The 25,405-nt window shown below is 41.0% G+C and overlaps 1 protein-coding gene across 4 annotated transcripts in view; it reads left to right on the top strand.

The window, feature by feature from the left end:
- Nucleotides 1-25,405, top strand: part of NAALADL2 (N-acetylated alpha-linked acidic dipeptidase like 2) — a 913,317-nt gene that overhangs the window by 35,568 nt on the left and 852,344 nt on the right. For 3 of the 4 annotated variants that reach the window (XM_073359348.1, XM_073359349.1, XM_073359350.1), the window contains one exon: nucleotides 15,630-15,692. The gene's annotated coding sequence lies outside the window, so the exon portion shown is untranslated. Of the gene's footprint in view, nucleotides 1-11,135; nucleotides 11,155-15,629; nucleotides 15,693-25,405 lie in introns of those variants that run through there. The other variant, XM_073359351.1, reaches the window with a different exon arrangement.

Below are 25,405 nucleotides of genomic sequence, written 5' to 3'. Positions count from 1 at the left end.
AGTGTGAGAAGTGTGCGTGTGTGCGCAGAGGGAACCCTCGAAGTGAAGATAGACGAAGATATTTCTACCCTCCACACCCTTGTCTGGAGTTGTGCCAGCACAACAGAGTCAACAATTTATCATTTGCAAAAAGTGCAGTGGGACTGTTAAAGATCACAGTGGTTAGAACTTGGATTTCAGTCTTATCCTAAAAAGGCAGCACCTCCAGCAGACTTTGCCTTGGGCATTGGTTCAAGAGGGACTCAGACTGCACTGAATCCCCATTACTATTACATGCAACATCTAGGTTTTCAGTAGAAATTACCTATCCAATTACTTGTATGCCTTGACCCTATTTAGCTTCTGAGATCTGACAGGATCACAGCTTGAAAGCTTTTTAATTTTTCCAGCTGTCATACAATGTATCAAGTTAGTTCAGTAGTCCTAATCTAATGCTTGCTGCAATGAAACTCTGAATGTATCAATCAATACTTGTTAAAGTACATGTAAAATCCAAAAAAAAAAAAAAAAAAATTAAGTCTCTTGACAATCTGTCCATTTCATTCTCTGTCTCTTTATCTTCTACCAAAAACTGTCTCTAAAAGGTTCCACATTTCCTCAAACTCGTGTAGCCTGTCTTTGTTCATATAGATCATCTTTGTGCCAGCAGCTCTCTCCTATCCCAAATAAGGCCCCTCTAAAGCATTAGGTTGATCTGTTGCCCCACTGTAGAGCCTTCATTTGACATATCAAGACAGTAGTGACAGGCAGACCTCCAGTCCTAGGAACAAAAATGCAAGCATGGGGGACTTCAACCTCAGTGCTTTCGCTCTAACTTTATTTTTCTTCCCTTTTTCCACAAAGTAGTTTAGCTTTAGGATAGTCACAAAGCAAAAAGAGCACAGAAGTTTTTGGGTATCAGTTTCTATCACATAATCCAGTTTGAAACTATCTATTACTGTAGCTGCCCTGGTCGCTACATACAACTTCATTTAGAGTGGGTTCTCGCAACACGTGTTAACTCCTTATGCTTAACAATCTGTCCCACCTTGTATTTGGGCTGTAACACTCTAGTTACATTTTCCAGACCTCTGTGAAGCTTGAAAGCTTGTCTCTTCCACCCACAGTAGTTGGTCCAGTAAAAGATATTGCCTTGCCCACCTTGTCTCTCATATCCAGGGACCAACACAGCTACAACAACACTGCCAACGGTTTTAATACAGCTAACAGGCAGAGTGTGTTCTATGAAGAACTGGATAATTAACCCAACAAATACCAGTGTCTCTTAGTGCTCGTGCCAGAGCAGAATCTCCTCATCCAACTTTTCCTTTGAGGCTATAGGGCAAGGGTCTCAAACATGTGACCCCCCGTGGAGTCATTTCCTGCGGCCCACCATAGTCGCTGAGTCCACCGGCAGCCAAGCTCCCGTCTCCCCTGCTCCTCCATTCCCCCCGCCCGAGCGCGCCGTGTCCCCGGCTCTTCCGCCTACCTCCCAGCGTTTCCCTGGCGGTGCTTAGGACTTTCCAGGAGGGAGGGTGGAGGAGCGGGGACATGGAGTGCTCAGGGGAGGAGGCGGAGAAGAGGCGGGGCCGGGTTGGGGTTTTGGGGAAGAGATTGGAATAGGGGCAGAGAGGGGGTGGAGTTGGGGTGGGGACTTTGGGAAAGGGGTTGGAATGCGGCAGGGAAAGGGCGCGGCCTCATAGGCTAGACAAGCAGTCTGAGGTATGAAGTTCAGTATGTATGATTCTTTGCTGTGAGTAGTTGGGAAAAATGTTTGTTAAAAGTGGCAACATAGTTTGTATGAATAGTTACTTTAAAAAGTTCCTGCTATTACAGCTGTGTTGATACACTGCTAGTGTAGATCATCAGTGTTACTGACCACATAAGGAATAGTTACAGGTGTTTATATTTTATTAAAACCCCTTTTTGCATTACATTTAAAAAAAGTTAATATATTGACTTTTAATAGCATACTACAGTACTCTTCATTTTTTTCATTTTTGACTGTAGTTTTGTATCGTTGTATGAAAAGGTTTCAGTGATGCGGCCCTTGGGCCAATGTACTAATCCTCATGTGGCCCTCGTGGTGATTTGAGTTTGAGATCCCTGCTATAGGGCTTGATCCTCATTTATACCAAAGCCACTTTACACTGCTCTGACGATGAGTGAAGAAGCCTTAAAGTGCTTGTAAAATGTCATCCAGTCTCACTTTTAGACCCCTTTACGCTTCAAAAGTAAGATGGTGTAAAGTGGCTATAATGTAAATGAGAATTGGGTCCCTTTACACCTAAATGTGCCTTCAGTGAGACCTCTAGTTTAGCAAAACTAAATGATGAAATTAAGGAGATCAAAATCTAGACACAGAAGAACCCAAATATATAGCATGGGAAGGGGGTTTATCTACACATGGATGGATGTTAATTATTTTCCCTAGATTCTTGGGCTCCACATAGTATGAAGGCTTAATTGTCTGTCCCTTCCATGGAGTTACAGATCCCTTCCCTTAGTGATAGCAGACCGAACTTGTGGAGACTGATGCCCCTTTTTTAGGGGGTGCGTGGTGGGGGGCTTGTATGGTTTTCCATGGGAGGGGATGGTAGAACCAGATCTCTTAAAAGCACAGCTTTCTTATGTTCACTTATACAGCTCCATAGATGTGAAGGATACCTGAAGAGTGCTAACCAAAGATAGGTCCTTACCCCAAGGACTTTACAATCTATGGACTAAATTCTGGCGTTTGTGGCCATAGTTGTGCAAATTGGAAGAATGGGAGGTACAGAAGAGCTGTGCATCCGGATTGACTCATGAACTCCCCTCCATCCCAGAGCTGTAGCTCCATCACCCTGGAAGAGGATGCATGTGCTCCCCTCCATCAGCCCAGCTCTGTTAGCCTTTGTGGGTGGGGCCAGGACCCTGACCCTTTTCAGGCAACTAATGCCCATTAGCAAAGTACGATCTTCTCAACACTGTGATGGCTGGTCCTTGCATGGGGGCTCAATAGGGAAGCCACCTTGGGCAATTGTGCAGGAACTAGTCACAGTCTGATTCTGAATGAAAAACTGCAAAGGGGCAGCTGACCTCAGGCAGAGGTGGGCACGATAAGGTTAAAGCAGGTATTTTCACTTGGTGAAACTCACTGGCCTGCGTTATTCAGGAGATCAGACTAGGCGATCTTAATAGGCCTTGAAATGACACTTTTAAATACAGATGTATAGTTCTGTTGATGAGCTAACATCTTCCCAAATATTTGGACAATATAAACAAGCACCTTTTGAAAAGAAAGAATTATTTGTGGCAATGCATTGCCACGTCTATTACTTATGGGCTTGATGCAGAAGTTACTGGGCTTGCGTTATGTGGGAGGTCAGAGTAGATGATAATAATGGTCCCTTCTGGCCTTAAAATCTATGAATATATGGAAGCATCTTGCAGGCTGTGTTTTATTTACAGTAACACTTGTTTTTGATAACACAGCCCTGTACATACATCTGAAAATGTATCTATGTTCTGGTAAGTTTGTAACTTCCAGGGAGGAGGGAGAAGTTTTATATTCCTGTTTAAGAAGCTTCTCTTTTTTTGAAGATCATCTGCTGATTATTAAAGTGCACATAAGGGGCTCTCTGGTTTACCACACAAGCTTTCTTATGCCAACAGAAAGCGTAAGGCATTTCCATGACATTTATAATTGAAGCACTTCCAGAACAATTACCCTGGCAGTTCATTTTCATATTGTTGGAATTATATTTGCTTGTTGGATTTAATTGAAATCAGTGTTGATGCACTTGCTTGGTAAGGTTTTGAAATACTGTAAATTTTCAATGGCTTAAACTTGGGGGACTATCTCTGTTAGCCAATCATTTACAGATAGTGACATTATGGGGTACATTTACAGATAGGAGACATTATGGGGTACGTTTTCAGAAGGGCAGCCTTGATATTTGCCATCACAGTTTGCACCCACAGAAATATACGTCAGTAGGAATATTTGCACCTCTGTCTACCTGACTCTGGCCACAAGTCTGATAGTTGTGTTGTCAAGTCCTCAGATTTGTGCTTGTAGTTCATTTGTGGTCAAGTATTGAGCACCTCCTCCTCAGTTTGCATGAACTGGCATTGCTTCATGTCAAGTAAGCTATGTTGATTTATGTCAACAAGGATCTAGTCCAGTGAGCCTGCAAATAGGGAAACTGGGCCTCACTCCTTTTGAAAAGTCATCCCTGTGTTTCATTTCTGGCAGCTTCCTCTTCAACTTGGTCTAGCTGAAAGCTGCAATATAGTGAGCCCCACCTCTTGTAAAGAGGGGGCATTGGACTTGACCCACATAACAAGAGACGCTTGTCTGCTATGTGTAATGCAGGAGGCTGAAACAGGGAAACATTTTTACAGTGGGTGGAGATGAAGGAATAAGAGAAAGATCTGGCACAAAAGGAAAAGATTAAGTAGTTGCATGAGTGCAAACCATAAAGCATTTTTTTTTCTTTAAAGCCAGCTCTGTAAGTTAAAACTGATGCAAACATGCTTTCCTTTGTGACAGCCTGGAGATGGGCATGCTGGAATGTTAGACTTGTCCTTTGCTTGGATAAATGGATTTATTTTGTATTTTGAAGTTAAACGACTGTGGTAAAAATAGATCCCTCTCTAGGCTACCGGCATATGTAGCTTAATCAGGCTGCTTCCTGGAAAAAAGCCTAAAACTACTGTGAAGTACTGGGCAAAGGTCATTATATTGATGTTAGGCCCATGCATTTTATTTTGAAAGAGAGAGAAAGAAGCACTCCTTTTTGTCATTCTTGTACTGTATAGGGAAAGAGCTCTCTAAGGCCCCATGCAGCACTGGCTTTTCTCCAGCCTCCCCCAACCTGCCGGGAGTGGGGTCCAGCTGTCTGGGCTTCTCACCCTGGCTCCAAGCTGGGAGCGGGGTCTAGTGGCCCAGCTCTCCAGGGGAGCAGGGGACAGCTGAGCTCTAGCTGTCCAGCTTTCTTGTCAATTTCACAGTTCTGCTGGAGCCGTGAAATTGACAGGAGAGCTAAAAACTGATGTAAGTAACACAGTGTCTAGGCAGACACTGTCATCACCTGACATAAGCCCTGTGCCTCTTACGGAGGTGGGGATGTTATGTCGGTGTAGTAGGGCGGGAGAAGGCTGTAGCGTAGACACTGATATAATTAGGTCGACATAAGCTGCCTTACGTTGACCTAACTGTAGTGTAGACCAGGCTTTATAAATCATTTTCATTATCTGTCCTTCATTTTAGCCCTGTGCAGCAAATTCCACGCTGCCAGGTTAAGAGCCCCGGAAGCTGAAAAGTCAGTATTTAAATATCAAACATGTACTGTACCGGCAGTGCAAGCTGCCTGAATCCCTCCACTGTGGCTTATCAATGTTCCTCATCCCTGGCATGGAGAGAACAGCTGGGGTGAGAGCAGGGCTGTCCTTACCCATACGCAAAGCATGCAACTGCGTAGGGCACCAGAAAATTTGGGATGTGCTGCTCCAGCCCCTGCTCCGGCCCTTCCGCAGGCCTCCGCCCTTGCTCCACCCTTCTCCGCCCCAGCCCCGCCTCTTCCCGCCCTTGCTCCGCCCCTACTCCCCTGAAGATTGCAGCCAGGCCCGACCCTGCACTCACCGCGTAGTAAGTGGAACGACCCGGCCCCAGTTTGCTCCGCTCCCCTAGCTCCGTGCTGTGCTGCTGGGGGGTGGTTCCCCCCGACTTCCAGGCTTGCGGGAGGTGGGGGAACTTCCCCCCCAGCACTCGCTGGCGGCGTGGCTGGGAGCCAGGGGAGCGGAGCAGGCTGGAGCTGGGTCACTCCACTTCCCGCAGGAAGTGGCCAGACCCGTCCCCCACAGAGGCCTTGGGCCAGCCCCCCCTGCTCCCACCTGTGGAGGCCTGGGGCCAGCCCCCCCATCCCACCGTGGAGAGGGCTGCGTAGGGCACCAAAATAGCTAGGAATGGCCCTGGGTGAGAGCAGTGTTTAGTGTCCATGCCTATTAACTATTAGTTTTGCTGTTGAGACTGGCAATAGGAGTGTCATTTGTGCACCACTTTGGGGAAGAGCCCTGGAAACTGGAGGGTCAGATGGGAACAAATTTTGATTACTACCAACTTGGGCAGGAAGCATACAAGGTAATTCTATTGAGCTTGCCAATTTCCTATCCTTTTATTTTAATGTCTACCTTCATAATGACCATATTATAAAAAAAGTATTGTTTTTCCCCTCCAGTAGCATTGAACGATAACCTATCACATTTATTTTTATTTCTTATTAAAAGGAGAATTTTTGTGAAGAATGATGGAAATTAATTTTTATTCCAATACAATCTCATTGCTTATGTTTTTATATTTGCACTAAAGCCCTTAAATACAGACACATTAACATATAATAATTTATATACGTAAAATAAAATCACAGTCTGGAGGAAAGGATTAAGGATTTCTCCTTTTCTTTGCCCTAAACATTAAAACATGCTCTTTACATTTTGCTTAAGCTTTCATGTCAAAGTTATGAACAGCTTTAGCCTGGTTTGAGTTTGAAAACAAGACCCAAGCCAGGACAATAACAGAATGACACAAAGATTGACTACACTGTACTTGCTGGATGAAGTGAAAACTGATGAAATATAAATCCTATCTCATGGGATTTCACTGCCTGCTGGAACTAATCTCATTAACTTAAAACCACCTGAGGCTTAAGAGAGATATACACTGCTGTGAGAAATTATATTTATCCCATCCAGGAAAAAAAAACCAGCTTATATCTTACATTTGACTTTGCTATTCTTGAATTGCCAAGACATTTCTATCCCATGGGAAAGTCCTAATATCTTGCAGCAGCACAATTATGTATGTTATCTAAAGTTAACCATTACATGAATTATCAAATGTTTGTTCATTTTCTTTTTAAGTTATTTGCTAAGGAAAATAAAGATTGGATACTTAATACAAGCAAATGGTTATAGATTACTTACAAGAACACAATTAAGCCTTTCTGGGGTTACAGGCAAAAATCCTGAAGTTGCGAGATGGTATAAGAGAAAACTTTGGTATTTGGAAGTAAAGGTTTGTGAGAGACCGCCCGTACTATGCAGTTGTTGTAATGCAGCCTTTCTGATATATATTTTAAATAGCTGATTTTACAAGGCACTGACTGGCTCAGGGGACTGGTAATTGGAAACAGAGCCTTCAGATGCAAGGTTACAGGTTTAAAGTCAATGCAGATCAGCAGTGAGGGATAGCTTCATAACCACTGAATTGCTATTCATTGTCCTGTGCAAACTTCAATGTAGTGCCCAATGGATAAGTGTCCCTCATGTACAAACTACCATAGCTAGCATTAAAGACCTGATCCAAAGCCCCTAGCAGTGGTGCCGGAACAATTTTTACAGTGGGGGTGCCGAAGGCAGAAACCATGTGTTTGGGTTGTTATTGCTACTTCAAGACAGGAGGTGTGGCAGCACCCCCAGCACTCCTAGTCCCAGCACCTATGGCCCCTGGATATTAATTGGAATATTGCCATTGATAAAGCCCTGTCTGACAGTCTTGTCAGCCTCAGTAGAGACCAAGTGAGGGTCTCTTTTCATTATCTCCATTTTTCATATTTATTTTTCTTTAAATTATTTTTAAATCAATCATCCATCCACGGCTCCACAGCTCACATTAAAGCATAATAATAAGATAAATATAATTGATAAAAGATTTACCTTTCCTCTCTAATGTTGATGCATCTGTCAAAAAATACGCCAACAACCTATCCACCATACATAAAGCCTCTCTTAACAGCCAGCCCTTAGCCCTCAATCTGCTCCATCCAGGAGAAGAAATTAGCTTTGCAGTATACTCTGAAGGTCAACGCACTAATGATCTGGTGGGAACTTCATGTCAAACTTGAGGATTCCTCCCAGAAAATGTCTTACTCCAGCATGCCTCCCTTGTAACCAAGAGGCTGTTAGCTGGAGCATTGCTGCTGATGGCCAGCGTTACAGTGGTCTAAGATCTTCACATACTTCCATGAAGGTCTGCTTCCTCATGCAAGTTCTGCAGCTACTGCTGGTCAGCTCAGCTCTGCATGATGATACAGTCCACCTGTCTGATTGTGGTCCTGTTCCAGAAATGCTGGTCTCCATGTGGGAAATCTTCAGCCATTGCAGCAAGCATCAGCTCAATCATGTGGGCCATTGCTGTTATGTCTGGATCCGCCTATGGGAACTGATTTCAGAAGGACAGAAACTACTGCCAACATGTCCACCAGTGTTTAGTAGGTACTCTTCCTGAAACCTGAACTAGCAGAAAAAGATCCATCAGTGCTGGATCCATGGCCTGTCTCCGGTAGCAAGGAACGTTCAGAGCCAGAAAGGACTTGGTTGAATGTGTTGGTGGACTAAAAGCACTTCTGCACAAGTGTTGCAGGGCAAATTCTTCCCCCAGTGCACCATGAACCAAAACCTAAAGTAGCTACAGTTAGTAACATGCTAAGAACCCTGGGATACACCTCCAGAAGCCACAGCATCAGACAAGTGTCAGCACATCACCAGTATGGATGTACCTGTCAGGGTATAGGCGTGCACACCAATGCAGTGTGGATGCTCACAGGCACAGGCTCTCATGCATGGTACATGGACCTGGGTATGCTATGCAGTGTAGACATACACAAAGAGAGGCAGTCTTTCAGGTAGCCAGGGGGATGTAGATATATAATTAACTGGAAAAGGTGAAAAAAACATTCAACCAGTGCAATTTTTCTGAGTTTGACAAAATCCGGTAAAGTTGGTGAAATCGTTTGTGGACTTGAAGAACAAAAAGAGTGTCAAGGTTCAATATAAATGGTGGCTCATTAGCCCAAAGTCACCACTTTAAATACCAGGCCATGTAAAATGTACTATGTTACTATTGTCCTTATAGGCCAGTTATTAAGTATAGCTGCAATTAGATTAATAAAAACGATACCTTAACACCCAACCTCTCAGACTCAGTCTGATGGTTTATGAGTAGATCACAGGATAGAAAGCAGTGTGACTCAAAGGTGTATTAGCATGGAATTATTAGAGGAAAACGAATCAAACATTTTAAATTTCAAAATCTCCTATTCAGCCACCTGTAGCATGATGTGTATATTGAACTGGTGTGTGCTTCAGACACTTGAGGCCAGAGATATGGGTCGAATGAGCAAATTGTATGAAGCTACCAACCCATAAGTGTCATGTGACTTGGATAGATCGCAACTTAAACTGTGGGGAGAAAGGCCAAATTTAAGTTATTATTTTTCTTCTGTTGTTGAAAACAAGACATGTTAAGGCAACTCTAACTTATTCACAGAAGATTGAATTCTGTCTGACATACACCCAGTGCCATCCCGTTGACTTCACTCAGGTTTCATGGGTGTATGTCCATGCTGAATTTGACTCTGTGCCTACCCTAAAATAAAAGTCGTACACCTGACCCCCATAAGAATCCTCAAATCTCACCAATTTTCCATACACTTGTCTTATAAAAACAAAATAGGATGAGCCTATTTTCTCATACAGTACACTACTAATTAGTGGTAGATTTAATAAAATGTAAACATGGCATGCCATGCACATAGTATTTGCTAACATTTACATAAACGTTTTTGATGTTGTTGCTGCGGTAACTGCTAGAGTCCAGAAAGATCGGTTGTGCTTTATGCTGTACAAACCTATGGGAAATGACTGTCAACTCAAGTCACCTGAGTTTGGGTTAGAATTTTATCACAAATTTTTCATTTTAACTGTGTGTGTGTGTGTGTGTGTGTGTGTGTGTGTTTTACAGGTTCCTTCTGTGCTGATCCACAGACGATATGGGCTGTTACAGCTTCTGCTGAAAAGGCTTGATTTTTCCGCTCTTGCTGTACCATCCCATGCTTTTAGCTCTCGAGGCTCAATCCCGAATGTGTTGGCCATGAGATGGTGTGCGTGTGTGTGTGTGTATTTAAATCTCTGTGCGTAAAAAAGAAACAGGAAAATTGTCAAATCTATTTAAACTGCAAAAAAATATTTCAAAGTAGAAAATAATGTAGACTGTTCAGGGCATTTTTTCCCTTCTCTTTAAAATTAGAAAAAAACCCACCTGTCCATATTTTCAAAATACAGGACCCTAAATCCAGATTTAGGGTCCTAAATAGGTGATTGGAATTTTTTAATTTGCTGAGCCCCGAACAGCTCCTGTTGAAATCAATGAGAACAGTTGGACACACAGCATTTTTGAAAATTATGTTATTTACTCTTACGAGCTTGACTTATGGACTTGGGAGCCATCAAGTTCCTATATTTTAAAATCTTGGCCTGTAAAAGATCTGCTGTATGTTTGTTTCTTTTCTTGTCCAAAGGCCAGATGCTCCTGCCACTGTACAGAGTGAAATAAGCAGAGAGGCAGAAAAATAGTTGGAAAGGCCCCAATTTGGAATTGAGGGGGAGGTGCCTGGCAGGAGTAAGTGAAGAGTTGGGAGAGGATGCTTCATACAGCAAGCTGCGTTAGAAGGTCTGAAATTCTCTGGCAAATAGCTGTAGCAGACTAGCTGTTAATGCTGACTAGGTGAGCACCACCCTCCCCCTGACGCAATAAGGTTTGCATGCTAGAGCTTGGCAAATAATGAAAAAAACACTGCTAATATTGTTAATTTGTAAAATGAACTTGCTTCAGTCACGCTCACGTCCCTGTCGTATTCACTTTCTGTGAACATTCACGTGATCACGTTTGCAGACATATTTGTTCATCTGCAGGTAATCATAGAAACCGAATGTGAAATTTGCATGTGCAGGTATTCACACCAGATGCTGATGCACACAGTCAGGGAAGAGGAACGATATCATGTGGCTTACCTGACGAGTCACAACTAAGCATCACAGCTCCAGTTTTATATATTCATGATCACTCCTGAGACTAAAATAATTTGGCCAAACACACACACTTGATCAATAACAAATAAAGTGGAGAAATCTGCACTCTGGCTGTGGGCATTCTGTTAGCAGAAAAAAAGAATGATTTGTTACACATTATTATGGTACGAATGATTTGTTACACATTATTTGCTCAACTCTCATGTGTTTTTCTTTCTGTCCACATGCGGGAAAGTACAGTGCATTCCAGTTCTTTACTGAGGGACAGGATGTTAATTCTTAAAGTAACTGAAGAACAGGCACTCAACAACATCCCTGAATAATGTGTGTGCTTTCTTTATAAGCTTGCTTCTGTTTCGTAACCTTTAAAATGTGGATTTTATGAGTGACATCATTAAAATTTATACTCCCTCTAGAATGTGATGTTCATCTTTATTGCTCCACTGTGCCTCTGGATCACCTGTCTGCATTGTGATGTAGCGTTCCGCAGGACTAAAATTCTGATCTCTGTTCCACTGGTGTAAATCCAGAGTAACTTCATTATTTTCCATGAAGTTCAGTGGCTGGAACTGAGATCAGAATCTGGCTCTTTATGTTTTCAATGGAAATTTACAAGGTTGCTATGAGTAACTATATATTTCTAGAAATGAAATATGAAGTGCCTTTTGAGCTTTGAGTATAGATATTAAGAACAAGAAACTGCCACAGAAGGCTTGTTTTCAGATGCACTATATTTCTTTGTTTTAAAATATTCTAGATTTTGTCAGGCCCAGAATCCAGGGCAGTCCTGAAACTCTTGCACCTACCACATTCACATGAATTTCCACAGGAATTTTAGGTGCTCATGGAATGAGGTATTGGGGCCATTACATATTGTATAAAATTTCATATTACACTGAAGAGAGAATACTTAGTAAGAGACAAACCTAAATACAAAGTTTTTGTAATTGACTAGTGATTAAAATTTTTTGAAATTGACTAGTGATTTTAGATGCATCAATTTGGGGTGCCCAATTTGATACACTTTTTAAAGGAACATTTAGCAGGAAGTGCTGAGCACCCATACTTAAAAAAATCAGGCTCCAGATGGACACCCTAAAAAGGCACCCAAAATCACTAGTCACTTTTGAAAATATTGACCAGATTTTGCAAAGTAAAAGGTCTTTAAAACAAATGAATTGGCAAAAGGGAGTGATTGAGCAATAGTGCATTGGGCCATTACAGTTAAGGCACAAGGCTTTTGTTGCTTCTTTGTGATGCATAAAGATAACCTCAGATTTTTTGTATATGGAAAAGTTGTTTTGCTTGTGATTTTTGCACTAGAAATATGAAGTCTTGACTTCCCCCTTGTCAAGGTTCCTCCCCCACTCTGAACTCTAGGGTACAGATGTGGGGACCTGCATGAAAAACCTCCTAAGCTTATCTTTACCAGCTTAGGTCAAAACTTCCCCAAGGTACAAAATATTACCCCCGTTATCCTTGGACTGGCCGCTACCACCACCAAACTAATACTGGTTACTGGGGAAGAGCTGTTTGGACGCGTCCTTCCCCCCAAAATACTTCCCAAAACCTTGCACCCCACTTCCTGGACAAGGTTTGGTAAAAAGCCTCACCAATTTGCCTAGGTGACTACAGACCCAGACCCTTGGATCTTAAGAACAATGAACAATCCTCCCAACACTTGCACTCCCCCTTTCCTGGGAAATGTTGGATAAAAAGCCTCACCAATTTGCATAGGTGACCACAGACCCAAACCCTTGGATCTGAAAATAATGAAAAAAGCATTCAGTGTTTTACAAGAAGACTTTTAATAAAAAATAGAAGTAAATAGAAATAAAGAAATCCCCCCTGTAAAATCAGGATGGTAGATATCTTACAGGGTAATTAGATTCAAAAACATAGAGAACTCCTCTAGGCAAAACCTTAAGTTACAAAAAAGATACACAGACAGAAATAGTTATTCTATTCAGCACAATTCTTTTCTCAGCCATTTAAAGAAATCATAATCTAACACATACCTAGCTAGATTACTTACTAAAAGTTCTAAGACTCCATTCCTGTTCTGTCCCCGGCCAAGACGACTACAGACAGACACAGACCCTTTGTTTCTCTCCCTCCTCCCAGCTTTTGAAAGTATCTTGTCTCCTCATTGGTCATTTTGGTCAGGTGCCAGCGAGGTTACCTTTAGCTTCTTAACCCTTTACAGGTGAGAGGAGCTTTCCCCTGGCCAGGAGGGATTTCAAAGGGGTTTACCCTTCCCTTTATATTTATGACACCCCTTTATGCTAAAGGACTATCTAGTAGATTGCAGCTAGTGGAAATAGGACATCACAAGAACTCAGAACAGAACAAACCAAATCAGGGGTCACCCAATGAAATTAATAGGCAGCAGGTGTAAAGCAGACATAAGGAAGTACTTTTTCACACAGTCAACCTATGAAACTCCTTGCTAGAGGATGTTGTGAAGGCCATAAGTATAACTGGGTTCAAAAAAGAATAAAATAAGCTCATGGGGAATAGGTTTATCAATGGATATTAGCAAGTTGGTCACTAAGGCAACCCCATGCTCTGGGTGTCCCTAAACTTCCAATTGCCAGAGGCTGGGGCCAGAAGACAGGGGATGGATCACTCAATAAATTGCCCTGTTCTGTTCATTCCCTCTGAAGCATCTGGCACCAGCCACTGTTGGAAGACAGGATACTGAGCTAGATGGACCATTGGTCTGACCCAGTATGGACATTCTTATGTAACATGAGCTATGGTTTCCCAGCTTTCATTCAGAGAAGATGTGTAGTTGACATAAAAAAAGAAGTCCATTTTGTCAAAAACCCAATTTCCCATTGAAAAAAAGCTTAGAAAGAAAATTCTCAGCCAGCCATATTTAAAGCACCCAGGATTGCTGACATGTTGTCTAAAGTTCTCCCTGTTGCTATCACTGGTGAAGCCTGCTGTGGAGTTTTAGCAAATATTTCCTTTTTGCAGAGTTAATATCCCCTCTCCTCCAATTGAGGAAAGAGTATTTAGTAAGAGACAAATCTAAACACAAAGATTAAGCTGAGAAAGCAGCCGATCCAGGTTTCACCAATCCAATAGTTTCTCAGTCTTTTAGTAAAACCAGGAAACAGTCTGTCAGAAATGCAGAAAGGCATGCCTATGTAATCATGCATTAAATATTCATGTCTTTTAAAGGTTCATGATCCTTGAATGTAAATTGAACCTTATAAGTCTTGCCTTGTTCCTGTGTGATCCTTGCACTGTTACTGGTATGAGATTCCTGATATCAGGATACTTTTTTTTAAAGTTATCAAAGCTGCTTTTATACATAATAAAAGAGCAGTAAACTATAAGAAAAAAAAACATTGTCCCCCTTGGCAGTTCACCGTAAGAAAACAGAGCCTGGGAGGAATTAATTGTACAGATGTCTGAAAGCTGTGTATGTTACTGTCAGGGTGCCAATCTAGAATGCATAGTTGTGACAGCATCTTATGTGGTCATAATAGAACATTTAAGGGGTAATGGCTGATAGGGGTGGAATTTCCTAGAAATTTTATTGACTGGCTTAATGGAGTTATTTGCTTCAGACTCCTAGCTCAGCTGGTCATTGAATAATAGGAAGTGCTGCTTGACCTGGAGATCGTTGCTATTGTAAACTCAGGAAGTATTAACGTGTAAAGGGGAAATAAAATAATTACTACCTTAAGTGTGGAAAAGTTAAAAGTTTGTCTGCATATTGCTTTGGATATCGTGTTTATAATAATAATCCTAAGAGTAGAAGGGCTGGCTCCAGCAACCCTTGCTCCCGTGAATTATCCTTGCTCATGCAGTAGTGTCCTGTTATTTTCAGGGAGACATCTCATGTGAGAAAAGGCTGCAAGGTCAGAGCTCAGTAGCATAGTAACAAACAAGAAAGTAGGACAGCATCTCAATTTTCTGTTTTGATTTATGGCATAAAGTATTCTTTGGAGAAATTTAATGTCTTAACCTGCAGCTATAGCCGAGTAAGTGAAGTGCAAGAAATATTCCATATTGTCAAATTTGTCCTATTGTTTTGCAGTCAACGACAAAAATCAAGATTCCCTCTCTGCTCCTACCTCCAAAGTATTCATTCTCTCAGCAATTACTTATATACTAAATTCCAACCTGGATTATAAATGTTTCCAAAATAGTCAGTAACCTAAATGGTTCTTGTAGGCACTTTTAACAGCACCGTGTTTTTAGTGTAGAAATGGGGACACTACTTATTACAAAGACCTAGATTCTGCCATTCTTAGTAAAGTCGAATAGTACCTTTCTCTTGGGTAGTCCTCTTTTCATCAATGTGACCATTCATTGAGTAAGGTAATGCACAACATGAACAAGAGGGGCAAAATTTTAACAGTTGTTTTATGCCATTTATACTTACTGAAATGTATGTTTGGGATTCCCTCTTATAATGGGAAAAATGAGAGGGAGACGAGGTGGGAATGGGACATTGAAGCAGATTAAAGAAGGGTGATTTCAGGTTTTGAAACAGGTTAACGCTTTCCAAATTAGGGGAATATGAAATTGAAAGTGAAGGGCACGCTCCTTGTTGGGGGAAAGCTTTAGAGTGGTCCTAATGCAGAATCTCATTAAAGCAACTGTCAGGATTCCTCTATTTTACCATCACCTCCCCAGTCTGTAAGAAGCAACTGTCATTTTGAGTGAAAGTACTGCCAAAGAGGCATTTACAAATAAATGAAAAATGTCACAATTGATTTTGCTCCTTCCAGAGGACTGTGTCAGCTTTGTCACAAACTGTCTTTGTTATTCTGTTTCAGATTTCTCAGCTGGACATTGGAAATAGCTTTTGATGGTTCTGGGCTTCTTTCATGTGACCCAGGGTAAGACCTCGGTCTGTGACCTTTCATTAATATTTGTGCAACAGTTTGGGCCATTGGTAAAGAGTGTGTTATTTTCTCCTCTTTGAGCATCCAACAGGCAAGATTGCCAATGTGTGCAAATCAGAAATGTAGGAAGTCGTACGCATTTGAAAATGTTACCAAAATAAATTGTTTCTTCCCTGCAGAAATATGTATCAATGTGATGATTATTCAGAGGAATATATATTGAAACAACATGCTATTCATATAAAAGGCACATGGCTATACTTTTCCTTTGTTACCAAGGAACTTAAAGCCATATTCCTAAATTGTTAACATTCTTTCCCTCAGATGTTGCATATTATGCCTAATTCTTTTACAGTGCACTTTTCTGTAAGACATTCTTGCTGTGCATATCCTTGCTTGTAAATATCCGAGAATGAGCAAGTTCTTATTCTTCCTAATGTGTTCTGGCTAGATAAGTAGGCTAGTGGGGTATTATCGATTTAAAAAGGCTTTTATTGGAAAAGTCTGAATAACGTAAGAATGCAAATCCTTCCTGGAACTCGAGTTTGAAGAATTATTGGAAACAGTCCTCTGGAGTCTCTGGACCACCATTGTCATTTCAATGAAGCTAATATCTAAGTAGTTATTTTGCTCTTTGCACTTTACTTTGTGCTTTTAGGAATCAAAAGTACAGAATGCATTTTGCTAAAATTACGATGAAAGGACAACCTCAACTGAAATTCTGCTAATGATTCTTTCTATAGATATTGTATATGAGCTCATAATGCTAGAGCTTAAATGTAACCTTACCTGGGTGACATGTGTTTTCTAGCTTTATGCATTTTCTGTATGTGTTTAGTGTTCTGGTGGTGAAGTGCAATGGAAATCATGTATAGTAGCTACAGTTTGTAACAAACCATAATACCAAGAGGAAGCAGGGTGACCAGATAGCAAGTCAGAAAAATTGGGATGGGGGTGGGGGGGGGTAATAGGAGCCTAGATATGAAAAAGCCCCAAATATTGGGACTGTCCCTATATAATCGGGACATCTGGTCACTCTAAGAGCAAGATTTATGACTGTATTCCCAATGACTTTCAAGTGCTAAGCAAAAAACCAACAGCAAGTGTTTGTAGCATTGGATTATAAACTGTTTCCTGTTAATATATCTATATCTGCTGCATCTATTTTGAAAGTTTACCTTGAACAAAGACATGTGTGTGTGTGTGTGAGAGAGAGAGCATCGTCCAGAGAATATATATTTTTTTAGAAGGATGGTGTCAAGAGAAAAGTAACTGCATCTGAAATTTCCCCCTTATTACCAAGAACACCCTATTAAAATGGAAAGAATTTTAGGTCCTAGTCATCCTTTTTTGTACATCTAGAACTCCTACGGAGTCCAGTGGGAGACTGGATTATACAAGGTAAACATAATCAGGCTTCTGATTTGCTATTTGATTTTCATGCTGGTGTGTTTACTTCCTGTACTTCATTCACCTTGGTCAGTGAAAATAACTTGGTTAGTTTCGGTTTTGTTAATAAAAGCAGTAAAATGCTACTATTTCTGAAATGCCACATTTGTACATGAATAACTGTCAGTCCTGTTTGTTTAAACTGGGGAAAGACCCCAGCTGTCCCTTCCTAATTAAGCTTTGACACAAAAGCATCACTTTCACAGTTAGTTTCAGTTTCCCCTTTCTCATATACTTGCACAGTGGTGCTGTGTTTGGGTTCTCACAGACCCAGGGAATTACGTTAAAAAGAAACACGTTTTGGTTAATTAAAATTAAGTACCTAAAACAGATTTGAAAATAGTTATGTTTAAAACAATTTTTGTAACTTCCTCTTTTTTGATTCAAGTACTTAACAGTTTAAAACTGTTTTCTTGGACAGACACCCTGGGCTGAGTGCTCAGTACGTCCTTGAGACCAGAGTCTCCAAGAGAGTCATGGTATGATGCCGTGAGCTACTTACTGTTACTTTCAGTACCTGTAAATTAGGAGAAAATCTGAGATGTGAAGCAGGACTAAGGACAGAAAAGATCTCTCCCAGTGCAAAGACTGATGAAATAGTAATAATCAGACATTGTAAGGTTGATGCACTGATATAATGAATCAAACTCTCTCTCTCTATATATGTACACACTGATCTAATGAATCAGTCTACAGTACCTAAGAAAATTGGAGGGGGGGAGAGAAGATGAAAATAATAATGTACAACACTGTCAATTGCAAACCCGAGAAAACATTTGACTTTTAACGTTACAGTAAAATGGTTTTTATGCAAATAGAAATAGAGAAACGTAAAAATGTGAGCAAGTATTGCTCAAAGAAATCTAGGCAATTCTTCTATAGTGTCCTGAATGATAGAAAGGCCATGGCAAACCATGATCTGGCAAATGGGCAGCAGCTCAAACTTTGATATGTGAGTCTCCTAATAAAGTAGTGATATTTAGCATCACAATATTACCTGGAATTATACTGAAATTGAATTGTCCCAACCAGTCAGAATGAAGGGGGAGAGCTGTAATGAACTGTTGCATATAACTCCATGGGTTTCCCCTCCCAACCATATGTGCAATTCTCTGAGCTGCAGTTGGCTGTACATTGATAATGTAGTTATTTCTCAATAACAGCATTGTGCAGTTCGAGGAACTTGTGATTAGTTGGTGACCATCACTAGTATGAACTAGTCACTTAACATGATCACTGTGGACTAAGTTCTGACTTGTACTATGCAAGGGTAAGGGATTCAGAGGGAAAAAGAATTCCCTTAATATCTCTATACCGGCCAGCCAGACCCAGGAGTAATAAGACTAGTCTCTCCCTTGGCCTTCCATGAAGTAGGTAGGCAGGGCATGAACCAGGAAAGACAAGGTGAAAGAGGCTTGGCTCTACCAACCCCTCACTGGCCAGTGCGGCTGAGCCAGTGTGTAGGGAATAGTAATTTATTGCTAGTGTAGCCCATCAGTAAGTAACTACCTGCCAGGAGCAAGGAGGGAGATGAGAGGAAGTTGTGACTCAGAGCTATGTCTTTGATTTAGGGTTTTCTGAGCCCATTCCTGGCATGGTGTAACTTACAAGCACCCGCTTTGCACAGGGTGTGTCCGAAGTCACAATCTAGCCCTGTCTGGTTATTTTTCAATAATTGTACTGTGCCTGTGCAGTGTCTATGCTATATGTGGCTATTCTTACTGGCTGCTAAAATTCCTTTATTCTGACTGGCTCTTGTAATCAGAATATCCAGGCTGTTTGCCAGCAGCGAAATATGTTCAGATTTTTCTTAGAATGAAGAAAAAAAATCCTAAAAGCTATGAAAGTGGATCTGTCCAAGCTCTGAAGGGGAAACTGTTTAAAAAAACCAAAAAGTTAAATTCTTCGACTTATCTTACTCCTTTTTATCTGTCTCCTCTTTCTGTCTCTAAAACTCAACAGAGTTTTTTTTCCCTGTGAGAATTACTGGAATATGTGTCATTCCCATTTGTCTTCCCAGTCTTTTTATCCTAATTCACAGATGCTATGTAAATACAAAAATAATAATAATAAAAAAATATAGCTGTTCTGGGAATAAGGGGTTGCTTCACAGTAGGAAAAGAAAGGAACTGGAGAAGGGAAATAAGAGAGAAGAGGCTGGAAAGGGGGAAGATGAGGATGTGACACTGGCAGACCATGTGCCCGCTCTTGCCAAGGCTTTAGGCCTCAGCTGAGCACTGACAAATTTGTTGCTGGAAACCAGTCCAGCTCACCTGTGTGTTAGCATGGTTAACATGGGTATTGGACTTATAACAATGTGTTTAGACTTTATGAAATGCCTGTAAATTGCTACATGTATTAATCCTACTTATAATGTCTGTATCCCATGCTATAAGATAATGCTGAAGTGTTTGTGCTATAGCTGTAAAATGTTTGTTCTGAACTATGTAGCTCTCCAAACAAGGAAAAACTGTACCTTGTGCAAAATGCTAAATCCCTATGAAAGGTATTACCTCTTGCACATCAGGAAGGACTATCAAAACTAAATGGGCCATTGTGGGACATCACAGTACAAAGATTTTGCTAATTGCCCCTGTACACCCATGAAGAGGCAACCTGCAAAAGGGCTCGTCCCATCAGTGTGAATGTTGGAAGAAGGAAATAAAGATACCAGACAAGAAACTTTTTCATCTCTCTTTTACTGTTTAGACTCTGACAGGGCTGCAGCTACAGAACAGAAGCGAAGATCTCCAGGGTCAACCTGGGTTAGCCCTAAAAGACATTCAGTGCTGACAGATTATTACAACTCTGTCATTTTATGGAACCATAGACTGTAATTTATGTATATATATTTGCCTGCTTTAACCTGTAAATAACTCTCTCATTTCTTTTTTCCTACTTAATAAATCTTTAGTTAGTTTACTATAGGATTGGCTACAAGCATTGTCTTTGGTGTGAGATCTAATAAGGTACCAATTGACGTAGGGTAAGTGACTGATCCCTTGGGACTGGGAGTAATCTGAATATTGGCATGACTTTTGTTGTAAGTGACCATCTGTTATATAATCCATCTTTTCTGGGTGGCAAGATAGACTGGAATGTGCAAGGGGACTGTCTGTGACTCCATGGTAAGACTGATACAGTGCTTTGGGAGTTCACACTTGTTGCTGGGTTGGTGAAATCTATAGAACATACAACCAGTTTGGGGTTTCCATCCTACTTTTTGACACTCTGCCCTGAGGTTGGCACTCACAGTCATGAACCACTCCAGACAGTGTGACAGAGGAGATGGGGAAGGAAGAGCCAGAAGGATATAACTTTTACTTTAGGGCTGGTTCATGACCCTGTTTGTTTGTGGTTTTTTCTCCCCTTCATTTAAAATGGCAATATTGAATTAAAATTCCTGACTGTTAATAAGACTTTGAGGGTCATTTTCGTTAAAATAAGGCCAGATTCTGCCACTCTCATTCACAGGGAGTAGAATCTTGGTCCATGAATGAGCTTTGACTTCAGTGGGACCATCCATGAAAGGGTATTGTTCAACATGAAATAAGGGTATCGGAATCTAGCCTTTAGTAATAGCCATATATATTTCAGCCTAAATAACTCCTTGGCATTCACATATAAAGTTCATTGCCTATAACCACCTTGAATCCATTTGGTCTCGGAAGCAATTAAAAACTAAACAGGACTTATCCTCAAGATACTGTTACAATTACTTGCTTCATCCAGCCAGCTTTGTCCTTTGTATCTACCAGAAACTTTTGTATAGATGCTTTTATCAGTAACGTCACTTCAAGTGTTGTAGCAATATTCATATAAGGGCACTTAAACAGAAGCTCTCCATAAAGCATACCCTCAGCAGCACTTACAGACATTTTCCAGTTACTTGTCTGTGTGGTTGAATAAGCTGAGTTCAGGTCATTTGCATTTCAAAGAGTAACCAGGTGAAATGGGTCTTCATTCTTCATTGTGAGGTGGTCGGGTCCAAGCCCGTGAATTGTTCTAGGGTTGTGAGTGGGAAAGGGGAGCCTGCTAAATCGCTTGGTTAGTTGATCACCCTGTCATTATTGCCTCAAGTCACTGCACATTTAATACGGTCCAAACAGATTCGCCGTCAAAAAACAAACTGTGAAGCAACTTTAATGGAGAAACGTTTGGTTTCTTTTCTTAAAAACTGAAGATTAAAGGGTAAAGGATGGCGGTGCTATCTCACTGGCTCTTAGGTGCTAATACAAGCTTTGACTTAATAAGGCCAAAATAAATAGTGGCTCGAACTGGGAGGTGGAGGGACTTACCTGTGGTGAATACATTCCCCTGATGGGCATATTAATCTAGAGAGGTGTAAGTGGAAGCATTAGTGGCACAGCTATAGCACTGCATCTCTGCTTCTGTAGCATCTGTAGTGTAGACGTGTCCTTAGAATCTTAGATTGTAGTCTCTTTGGGACAAGGACTTCCTGTGGATGTGGACAGCATTCAGCTCTATGGACACTGTTAACCAATTAGGCCCCTGAGGCGCCGTAACAATGCAAATAATTAGGCTGGGGTTTTCAGAGGAGCTCAGATTTCACTATTTTTCACTGGATTTGGGTGTGGAACGCCCTTAAGCCTTGTCTATGGGGTAAATGCAACCGAAATCACTCAATGGGCTGTAATTCACATCTTCCGTTATTTCGGTTCGAGTTTGTATGTGGATGCTGTCGTTTTGGAATAAGAGTGCCCTATTTTGAGAGACTGTAATGGAGTAGAATAGGGAATGATTTTGAAATGGAGCACGCTTATTCCAAAATAAGAATGTCCACACAGAGACTTGAACTGCTATAAAAAAAGGCATGAATTGCAATTGATTTAGTTATTTTAGCTCCATTTATTACACCAACCCTTATGCTGCTTTGAAAATCCCAGTGCAAATTAAGAATGGCTGAGCACCACTCGTCTTCCCCCCTGCTGCTAAAAATGGGGTGACATCTTGGCCCCACTGAAGTCAATGACAAAACTCCCATAAATAGTACTCATTGTGCTCCATTACTTTGGGAAAGGACTCGGATTAAGTTCTCTAATTTAGTATGTAGATGTAATTAAGATTTTACCATTTGTAAAAACTTGAATTGTAAAAGGCAAAGGAAGATTGTGGTGGCTTAACGTGTCATACTAAAATGGTACATAAGGCAAACAACATTTTGCAAATATAAATGTGATGATATTTTAAAGTTGTATCTCTCTATTTCTGCAGGGCATAATAAGTAATTAAAGAGGACCATAACATAATCCTTTAGTATTGCATATTAATTCCAGAGAGGAATGAATTAATCTTTCTGACTTCATAGTAATTTACAGCTCACCATGGTAATACTGTAGGGCTATAAAATAATCCTGTAGAACAACATATAGGTTTTCTAGATGGCATATTTAAGTAATAAAACTCCTGAGGGCTGTGATGATTTGGTTGAAGCAAACTGGAAGTGAAAGTATTTGTTTTAGAATTTAAAATTGACAAAAAATGTTGTGTATTTTTACCTTAAAGGAAATACAAGGAAAATACACTTTTGCTCAATGATGATTGAAGAGTACTAGAGACTCTGTGCCAAGACAAAAAAATATATTTTTCATGACAGATGGTTGTGAGTTTTGGCAGCCACTATAAACTAATATAACTATACAGTCCTACAAGGAAAATCATTTTTCAAAGAAAATGTTTAGATTAACAAAAGCAAAGGACCACATGTCTGTGTCCAGAGCAGGATGAAGATCTAAATACATCTATCTTGACTAAACAATATAAAGATGGCTTGATATTTTAAATGGAAAAACAGGACAACAGTCTGGGATTTGGAGTAGAGAGTATTTTGGTGTGGGACAGGGATCTGGGCATGGAAGGATTTTGACAACATTTGAGGGAAAGAAACTAGAGGGTTTGATTCTCTTTCTTCCACCTCAACCAAACAGTCCCTTTCTTGATTAGAATAAAAAGATCATGTAAAAATAATGGACAAATGGAAACACTGAAGCACCCAATCTCCCTCTAGACTCACCTGTTCCAGTCCTGCCCAGAATCAGAGTGAGTTTCTGCTTCAAAGTAGAGTGGGGTTTACATGTAGATAAGTTCTGGCAGAGGTTTGGGGAGATGTCATTGAGGATATGTCTGCATAGCAGCTAGACACCCGGGGCTGGGCTGTGTCAACCAACTCAGGTTTGTGGGGCTCAGGCTTATGGGGCTTTTTCATTGCTGTGTAGACTTTCATGCTGGCGCCTGGGTTCTAGGACCCTGTGAGGTGGCAGGTTCCCGGAGCTTGGGCTCCACCCTGAACCTGGAAATCTACATAGTAATGAAATAGCCTCTCAGCCCAAGCCCTGTGAGTCCAAGTCGGCTGGCACAGGCCAACTGCAGGTTTGTCTTTGCTTTGTAGACATATCCAGAGAGGCCTAAGGCAGAGAGGATGGTGTCAACTTGAGAAAGGCCTGAGGAGGAACAGTCCTTAAGGCACATATGCACTCAGCCTGCCTGCTTTCTGTTTAACCTGCTCCATTGGACACTTCCTTTAGGTGGCCAATCTGCTGAGTTCCAACAAAACTGGACAAAGTGGATGGGAACACAGACATTCCTGTTTCTTACAAACTTATCTTATGTTAACTATCTGTAAATATTTACAGGAGAGAGACTCCAAGAAGGGGGAGGAGTGGTTTTAGGCTGCCAGATTTATTACACAATGCAAAAAGAAGATGGTTTGTTGGAAACTCTCTTGCACAGTTATGGTACTTACAGCACACAGAAATATTGCATTATCAAGCTATGGTTTTTCTTGGTCTCTTGGCAAATCCATAGGTGAGATTTACCTTCCTTTTCAGGGGCTGAAGAACCAAGCTTGTAAATTCCTATGCGGCCTCTAGTATTTGTAATTTTCTTTGTGAATGATACAACTAGTGTAGTGACTCTTTCCATATTTTCCCTCTAAAATCCTTGCTGATTGTTAGATTCTCCTTCATGGAGTAGATGTGGCTGATTTGGATTAACGGTTCCGGGCCCAATTTATATGTAGTGTTTGTCCAGAAACATTGTGGACTGATGTCTGGGCAGCAATGAAAGGATTGCTTTATAGTGAACTTTTTTGCAGAGCCAGCAGAGAGAGAGAGTATAAAAATCATAATTCCCCACCCGCCTTTTTTAGCCTCTCTGAGGGCTTGTCTACGCTCAAAATGCGTCAGCAGCACTTCAATGAAGTTGCTGCCTATGCTAGCCAGAGGGCTTCTCCTGTCCGCATAGCTGTTTCACCTCCCTGAGAAGCGGTAACTAGGTCAACAGGAGCCCCTCCTCCCCTGCACTGCCCCTCTTAAATCGAGGCAAGCGCTCCTGGTGAATACGTGCACTGGTGGCAGAAGAAGGGTAGTGTGGCAATGAAAAACTGCAGTAATTACTGAGGTGGCTGTAAGTCAGCCTAACAAACATTGACTTAATCGTGTAGTGTAGACTTGGCCGAGGTATTAAAAGGCCGTTGTGCTAATGTATCCTAGTGGGACCTGCTCTAGGGTTCAAAAGGGAGTTCAGTTTCAGGACACAGTTACTCCTAGGTGTCTAGGAAGTCTGGCAACAAACATACCAGTTGCAGTAGTGTATTTTATGATGCGGTCACTAGAAACCGGACTGAGACCAGCAATTTATTTCTCATATAATGCTGAATGACCATTAGACAGTGTAATGAGTCATTACTAATGAGTTTCATTTACTGCTCGCCTGGGCCAGTGAAAGGGTCTTTTTAATCCCATTTCCAGTCACCTGGACCGTCAACTCCCCTGTGTTATACTAATATTTTTAGCTGGTCCAGAGTGATTCTACTAAAGTGAGAGAACTGAATTGTTAATGAGTCCTTTAAAATTTCATTTAATCAAATAAGGTTTCCTCCCAGAAGGGTAAACTGGAAGTTGAGCGCCATCATAAAATCCTGGTGTAATTTGGTATGTGTAATTGCCTTGCTTATTGTGTCAAACTGATTTAAGATTCATCCTAACTCCCTGTATCTTTTTTTTTTTTTTTTTAATTTGCTTAGTACATTTTGGAAGCCAGATCAGTGGATACGCTAATGTGTAGCAGGAGAAAAGCTGCCCTTTTCTTTTTAAAAAAAATCCTTAACTCCCTGCCTTGTCAAACTTTATTCTCCTCTGTTTCACACAGAACATTGAAACCTGCTATGGATTGGAAAGGTTAGTTATTCCCTTGACTGTTACACAGGATATGACTCGGAAAGCCAAACCGTGTATCCA

Source organism: Lepidochelys kempii, chromosome 9, assembly GCF_965140265.1.
Source record: "Lepidochelys kempii isolate rLepKem1 chromosome 9, rLepKem1.hap2, whole genome shotgun sequence".
Lineage (NCBI taxonomy): Eukaryota > Metazoa > Chordata > Testudines > Cheloniidae > Lepidochelys > Lepidochelys kempii.
Note: the sequence above shows the minus strand (reverse complement) of the source record. Positions and strands in the feature narration are given on the sequence as shown.